Source organism: Camelina sativa, chromosome 20, assembly GCF_000633955.1.
Source record: "Camelina sativa cultivar DH55 chromosome 20, Cs, whole genome shotgun sequence".
NCBI classification, from domain to species: Eukaryota; Viridiplantae; Streptophyta; class Magnoliopsida; order Brassicales; family Brassicaceae; genus Camelina; species Camelina sativa.
The window spans coordinates 18218554-18225581 of NC_025704.1; the positions used below are offsets into that span (position 1 = coordinate 18218554).

Below are 7028 nucleotides of genomic sequence, written 5' to 3' on the forward strand. Positions count from 1 at the left end.
TAAATTTAAATATATATTTTTTATAGAAAATCCATAAAACATATCAAATTTTACAAATATTAATCCAAACCAAATCTTATACAAAAACATCAACTACTCTACTCTACTTTATGAGATAAAGGAAAAGGAGAAACAAACTTCCCCTCTAGATGAAACAAAGTTTATTTTCTAAAGCTTACCGTATTTCTGAGCAATCATCTTCTAAATGCTCCTCTTCTTGCTTAATAGGTTCCCAGCTGATCTTTACCTCTTCTCCCCCGCACAATTCCACAACCATTTTCTTTCCAACAGTACACAACCGTTCTGGTTCTCTCTCCCTGTGAAACTCCGACTGGCGCTTCATTGTCGAAGACTTGTTCTTGCTGCAATTTAAGAAAGTATGACCCAAAATTTGGGAAGATATCTTCTACATCAAGCTGCAAATTTAAATCAACTCAGATGATAGGAATGAAAAAGAGAAAGAAAACCAAAAACTGTAGATAAGTTCTCAAACCAAAGAGCTAACTGTAGATAAGTTCTCAAACCAAAGTTCTAGAAGTCTTTGGTAAAAACTCAAGCTTGGTGCTTGGCTGGTGCTATTCCTTGCTATACTCACTTATCGAACTCTAGTGATCAAAACGCTAAATTCATGTTGAATCGTCGTCCTTAACAGAAATAAACAACAGTTATTAACAAATAAAGCTGCAACCCTTTATAGTACCAAAACATTAAAAGCCAAGTGAATATACCTTGTAAGCACCAGCATAAAACTCATTTCCGAGCATGTCCTAAAGCTCATCACGTAATCAGCTTCAACCTCCAACTAAACACACAAACACATGAAGAAGAAAGAAGTATTAATAGTCTAAATTTACAGATAATGATATAGCAAAGTGATATGCTTTTAGAGAGCTTAGATTGAGTACCTTCGGTGACTTTGGTGACACTGAGGAGAGCCGAGTTGAGCCTTCTTTAAGCCACCTACTACCCCAATAACCTTATGAACACATAAAAAATTAAATAGTCTGAAACTACAAGAGACTAAGCCAAATATACACTAACACGTACCATGGAGATTGTAGTTACCCCGGCATAACCAGCCATACAAGACTCAACCACAATAGCTGACACTTGATCTGAGAGAAACCCACCAAAGAAAAAGAAAAAGAAAAACAATCTTGCACATAAGTACTCAAGAATTCTGAAAAGATGAAATAACAAAGCAGTTCCAGGATTTTAAAAAGAAACCTTTCTCCATCGAGACCAAAACAGATGGAGCTAGACATTTGAAAAAAATGACCAGAGATATACCCACGTGGCAACAAAGCTATTGATGCGCTACGCCTTCCTTCACTTCTCCTTCATCATTCTTCTTCTTCTTCTTATCCTCCCTCATCTGCAATCACACCATTTCCGTTACCACAACATCATTTAAAAATTCCAGAATCAGTTTGCAAAATAGTGTTTCAGATAACTCACAAGCAGATTGATTGTATCAACTAGAATATCAACATTCCACGACTTTGGTGTGGGAAGTTCAGATGTTGAAAAGGTGGTGTTATAGGTCATACTCGGAGCTTTCAGACAAGAGAAACCAACATCATCAAAATCAAGACATACCAATTGGAGAATTCTTGAGTTTCCAAGACGAGTTAAGCAAGAGCAGGCTCATCATTCAATCACTATCAACTGAAAAAAAAAACAAAGCATTGCACTAACATAGTCAAAACAGGGGATGAGAGACGCGAAAAGGCGACTCAGTGGATCAAATCAGCATTGGCTACCGATATCAAGCAGATAAATCAAACTCGTTTTCAGCAGAATCAAAGTGAAATTCATGCTCCTACTGCGGAACAGGAAAATAAAATAAAATAAAAGGGATAACAAATGAAAGCAACTAATAAGCAGCACCTGAAAACATCAGCTTCAAGAACGTCAGAGAGGATAGGTGTGACTGTGAGAACAAAACAGAACTTGACCCATTGTTGCTTGATAGAAAAATCGATTCTTTACTCGACCAAAGTTTTCGGCTGTGCGCCCGAGAACCACACGACTTGAATCGAAGCAGATCTTTCTCGGTTTTGAGATCCCAACGTCTAATTTCGTCGATAAATCCACCGCTTAGAAAAAACTGACCTTCTCCCACGGAAACCAGTTTCCCTTCTCGATCTGGAGATACTTAAAATCCAATAATGGTTGAGACTTGAGAGCTAGGGTGAGTGAAAGAAGTGAGACGGAAGAGGGAGAAGAACAACTAAGAATTTGGGATGTAAGAAACGGATTTGGATATGGACATAGGAAGAGTTTGATTTATGGTTTGAAGGTGGAGAGACGTATCTTATTTTTGTTTAAAAAAATGAAATAATCATTTTCTATCTTTTGGATTCAACACTTAGGGCATCTCCCTATTCCCTCAAATTTAAAGTTTTATGTCCTCCAAGAGATACTTCAATATTTCATAATTTGGAGTTTTAAAACTCCAAATTCGAAGTTTCATCTTTCTTTTTTGCATTTCAATCCCTATATGTATTTCATAAATAATCTCATAAATTATGTTTTTTATCATTTTAGTCCTAAAATTTTATCACTTCAAAGTATTTGACATATATTCTTATAAATTTAATTATTACATATAAAATTAATTAAATATGTTTTAAATAAATTTAAAATATTAATATGATAAAAGTTTTAATGTATTTCTAAGAGTTATAAAATATTATATGTTTTCTTGTATTATAAAGTTATAAAATATTATATGTTTTAGAGTTATACAATATTATATGTTTTAATGTATTATCTATTATAAAATATTAAAATTAACATTTTAATGTATGTTTTAGAGTTATTTATAAAAGTTTTATGATTTTAGAGTAATTATGAATAATATAAGAACTATAATGTAAAATACTTATTTTAAAAACTTCATATATGAAGTATACTCTTAGAGAAAAATAGCTTCATACTTCATTTTTGAAGTTTGCATACTTCATTTTTAAAGTATCTCTTGGAGATGCCCTTAGGCGGAAAAACAAAAAATTTTAGCTAAATGTTACCACTTTATCAAAATTTTGGTTTGTAAACTCGATTTTAGTTTTCCGCACACTTAATTTAGGTATAGTGTTTTAAAATCGCTATTATAGAGTTTCATTTTTAAAATTTTATCAACGATAACACTTGCGAAAACTTCACTATGCTTTTCTGCTATCAATGCCTATATTTCTTGTAGTGACATAAAAGAATAAATAGTAAGAATAAGGTTTAGAGATTAATTCTTAAAATCGAATACAAGATGTAAAGACTTCTCCTTATGAACACTAGTGTATCAAACGAACAAAAGAAAGAGAAAGAGTTGGTGAACTTCAAAGGCTTCAAGGAGAGGAACGAGAGAGAGCTTCTGGTCGTCGGCTGCTCCTCTGGTCGTCTCTTGGCTGCTCCAATGATTGCACACTCTAAACCCTAGGGTTTAGATGAGTATTTATAGGGTTTTGAAGGCTTAGGGTTCTGTACGGGTAAAAACATCTTTTCTTGTTGAGTGCAGGACAAGGGACGGCTGAGGAAGGTTCTGGACCGTCGTGACTCCTCTGGACCGGGCCGCCGTGAAAGTTGCTAATCGGACCGTCATCAAAGTGCACTTGCTTCAAACTTATCTTCTCGTCGGTTTAATACACGTTCTGGTAAATCAGGCATATCTTCCAATTGACTGAACGAAATAGCTTGATTTCATTTGGAGGAGAACGATGACTCTTCCATCTTTCCATAGACACCAATATCGTCAAAATGTGAGTTATGGAAGTTTTTCAAAAGTATCTTGTACTGTAAAACTCTGAATCTATCCTGAAACGTATTTTCCTTATCTTTTGGTCCTTTTTGCTATAAAACCAGTAAAACCTTCTTTAAACCTAAATAATGTCATTAAAGCCTTTAAATCATGTAAAACTCTTCCTAAATTCATACTAACACTATAGGTAAACTAGGTAAATTAATGATGTTATCAGTGAGTTTCTGAGAGTCCTTGGACGGGCGAGGGATGTGGATATTCATATAGCAGGGGAGTTGAGGCCAGCGGATTTGATTATCAGTACCGTGGAGTTGTATGATGTTATCATGGGGATGGATTGATTGCGTCGTCATAGGCTACATCTGGATTTTCATCAGGGTAGAGTGGTGTTTGAGCGTCCAGAAGGGAAGTTGGTATTTGAGGGAGTAAGACCGACTTCAGGAGTCTTGTGATCTCGGACATGTAAGCCGGGAAGATGATCGAGAAGGGGTGTGAGGCCTATCTGGTTACAATCTAGATGTTGGAGTCACTAGGGCAGTCTATGATTGGCGGCATTCAGGTTGTTGAGGAAATTGAGGATATGTTTCAGTCGTTGCATGAGTTATGACCATCGCGGTTTGATCCCTTAACGATTGAGCTGGAACCGGGGACTACGCCGGTATCCAAGGCGCCTTACAAGAAGGCTCCAGCAAAGATGGTAGAGCTAAAGAAGCAGTTGGAGGATCTTTTGAGGAAGGGATTGATTCATCCTAGTATTGCACCGTGGGGAGCGCTGATGTTGTTCGTTAAGAAGAAAAACATGAGTTTGCGCTTGTGCATTGATTATCGGGGTTTGAACTGGGTCACTTTGAAGAACAAGTACCCTTTTCCCATGATCGATGAGTTGTTGGATCAGCTGAGAGATGCTACTTGGTTCTCCAAGATTGATCCGTCGGTATATCATCAGATTCCGATAGATGAAGCAAATGTGAGGAAGACTGCTTATAGGATGAGAAATGGGCATTATGATTATGTGGTGATGTTTTTTGGGTTGGCTAATGCACCAGCAGCGTTCATGAGGTTGATGAACAGTGTGTTCCAAGAGTTTTTGGATGTGTCTGTTATCATCTTCATTGATGATATTCTGGTGTACTCTAAAAGTTCTGAGGAGCATGTAGTACACTTGAGAGCAATGTTGGAGAAGCTGCTGGAGCAAAAGTTGTATGCCAACTTGAGCAACTGCAGTTTCTGGCAGAGGGAGATGGATTTTTTGGATCACATTGTCTGCAGAGAGAGTTTTTGTGGATCCAAAGAAGATTGAGGCCATCATGGATTGGCCTAGACTGCCAAATGCCACGGAGATCAGGAGTTTCTTTGGTTTGGCGGGTTACTACAGGAGATTCGTGAAGGGTTTGGCGAGCAAGGCACGACCGATGACTAATTGACAAGGAAGGATGTTTTGTTTGTTTGGTCACAGGAGTGTGAAAAGGGCTTCACAAACCTGAAGGAGATGTTGACTACTACGCCAGTGTTTACACAAGCATTCAATCAACATCTACAACACAAAGCATACAACGAACCCGTACCTAGAACCGTATGGGCTCTGATACCAAACTGAAACAACCCGACCCTTTTTTTTTTTTAATATCCTAATATCTAGTGATCTCATACTCACTAGCAACCTACCCCAAACAATAACAGCGGATAACCAATAAAGAATCCAATAAACCAATAACGAATAAATGAATGACATAATATCATTTCAGCAATAATCCAAAACATAAAAACAAAGTCATAGAACCAGCCCCTGTTTTAAAAATCGGGCGCCTAGCCGATTACGCATCCGCCTAAGCGCTGATCGGAGCATACCCGCGGCGATTTTGACCAAATTGGTCATATTAGTCGGTACCCGACTTATTACCCAATTAAGTGATTAAAATCGGATATTCGGCCGATTTTTAAATTTAAAAAAATTGTACTGTACTACAAACTGGCCTTAATTATATCAAGCCCAGTTTTAAAGTAACTAAAATCATGAGATTTGGATTTCTGTATTTTTAACTAAACAAATCCTCCAGAATCCTAAAAATTATTAAAATCCTAATCCACAAAACTGTTTTGAATAACAGTGGATTTTAAAGTAGATTTTTAAATCATCTGTTCAATAACAAAGGATTTTAATGGATTTTAAAATAGTTTTTTAAATCACCAGTTCAATAACAGTGGATTTTAATAGGCTTTTTAAAATCCATGATTGAATAACATAGAATTTGTAAATTTCACACAAATCACTTAAAATGTCAAGTTGAATATACCTCCTAAGTTTCTAGTTATCAGTTCTCTAGCAGCCGATATGGGATACTGCCTTTATATGTTTTTAAAAAACAATTTATTAAATAAAACTATGATCTGTACGCGAGTCAGTGTGTTTTCTTTTAGCACCTACGTGAGTTAATAATGTATGCACAAGGGTGAGTGTTATTTTCTGTCATATTACTATTTTCATAATATATTTTTCTTGTACAAGCTTTATTTTGTTTTATTATTTTATTATAAATGGAGCAATTATATTATAGTGATAGATAACTAATATATTAGAAATATACATTAGTTAGAATCTTACTATATTTTTCAAATTTTGTTTTAACTGAAATTTATACTATAATAAAATTTATCAGATAACAACTTAGATTTTTAACATCATATATTTATTATATTAAATTATAAATATATTAATTATTAAAAACTAGTCCCCGATTAATCCCCGATTTTTCTTCTAGGCGCTAGGCCCAACCTCACCGCCCGACTAACGCCTAGCGATTTTTAAAACAGGGGAACCAGCAATCCTAACATCCGTTATAGACCACTAAGTTCCATTCTAGCATCCTAACAAAGACAGAGAGCAAACAACCGAGTCTCTAGAACATCCTCCTCTTCATAGCCTTGATTCCACGATCAAATTTTGTCTTTACCTGTGCCACAACACAAAATAGAGGCGTAACTATTATCAGAAATACTTACTGAGGCAATCCTTCCATCTACTCGGCTATTATACACACAAGCAATTGAGATATCTCTAACCAACAAACAACAAACAACAAACAAACCAGGACAATTGCATCGATCGACACTGATTGGGGTTGCATCGACCGATGCAAGCCTCCATCGACCGATGCAAGACTCACCTGCATCGACTGACACCAACACTGCATCGATCGATGCATGTTTGACATTTAACGAAATCTCTAATTGCATCGACCGACACCTCCACATGGCATCGACCGATGCTCTT

At 36.2% G+C, this 7028-nt stretch overlaps 1 long non-coding RNA gene across 6 annotated transcripts; it reads right to left on the reverse strand.

The window, feature by feature from the left end:
- LOC104771146 lies at positions 1-2384 on the reverse strand. 6 transcript variants are annotated; one of them, XR_002036856.1, is made up of 8 exons: positions 1891-2384; positions 1600-1668; positions 1459-1500; positions 1291-1375; positions 1048-1115; positions 906-976; positions 729-802; positions 1-644 (listed from the first exon to the last, which is right to left on the reverse strand). It is a non-coding gene; the product is annotated as an uncharacterized LOC104771146 (long non-coding RNA). The 6 variants fall into 6 exon arrangements; XR_764727.2 differs by having other exon boundaries at positions 1228-1375; XR_002036855.1 differs by lacking the exon at positions 1459-1500 and having other exon boundaries at positions 1228-1375.